We start from the raw sequence: 1065 nt of genomic DNA, 5'->3' as shown, positions 1-1065 counted from the left end.
TTACCCACTACTCTCTGTTTCCTGTCACTGAGCCAATTCCCTATCCATGCTGCCACTGTCCCTTTAATTCCATGGGCTTCAACTTTGCTGCAAGCCTATTATATGGCACTTTATCAAACGCCTTTTGGAAATCCATGTAGACCACGTCAACCCTCATCAACCCTCTCTGTTACCTCATCAAAAACGCTTTCAAGTTAGTTAAATATGATTTGTCTTTAACAAATCCGTGCTCACTTTCCTTAATTAATCCACGCGTGTCCAAGTGACTGTTAATTTTGTCCCAGATTATCATTTCTAAAACCTTCCCCACTACCGAGGTTAAACTGACCGGCCTGTAGTTGCTGGGTTTATCCTTACACCCTTTTTTGAACAAGGGTGTAACATTTGCATTTCTCCAGTCCTCTGCCACCTCGCCCCGGAGGATTGAAAGGTCCTGGTGACTTATCTACTTTAAGTACTGTCAGCAGTTCTAGCACCTCCTCTTCATCAATTTTTATCCCATCCAGTATCTCAACTATCTCCTCTTTCATAAGAACATAAGAATTAGGAACAGGAGTAGGCCATCTATGTCTATGGCAGCATCTTCTTCCTTGATAAAGACAGGTGCAAAGTATTCATTTAGTACCTCAGCCATACCCCTCGGTCTCCATGCATAGGTCTCCTTTTTGGTCCCTAATTGACCCCCCCCCACCCCCGCCCCCCTCCTCTTACTACCCGTTTACTTTTTATTTGCCTATAGAAGACTTTTGGATTGCTTTTTATGTTAGCTGCCAGTCTATTCTCACACTCTCCCTTTGCCCCTCTTATTTCCTTTTTCATTTCCCCTCTGAACTTTCTATATTCAGCCTGGTTCTCACGTATTCTCAACCTGAAATTTTTCTGTTTTCTTCTGACTCTCTACCTCTCTTATCATCCAGGGAGCTCTGACTTTATCTGCCCTACCTTTCCCCCTCGTGGGAATGTACCTCGACTGTGCCCGAACCATCTCCTCTTTAAAGGCAGCCCATTGTTCGATTACACTTTTGCCTGACAATCTTTGATTACAATTTACCCGGGCCCGATCCA

Source organism: Pristiophorus japonicus, chromosome 3 (assembly GCF_044704955.1).
Source record: "Pristiophorus japonicus isolate sPriJap1 chromosome 3, sPriJap1.hap1, whole genome shotgun sequence".
In the NCBI taxonomy this organism is placed as follows: Eukaryota; Metazoa; Chordata; class Chondrichthyes; family Pristiophoridae; genus Pristiophorus; species Pristiophorus japonicus.
Note: the sequence above shows the minus strand (reverse complement) of the source record.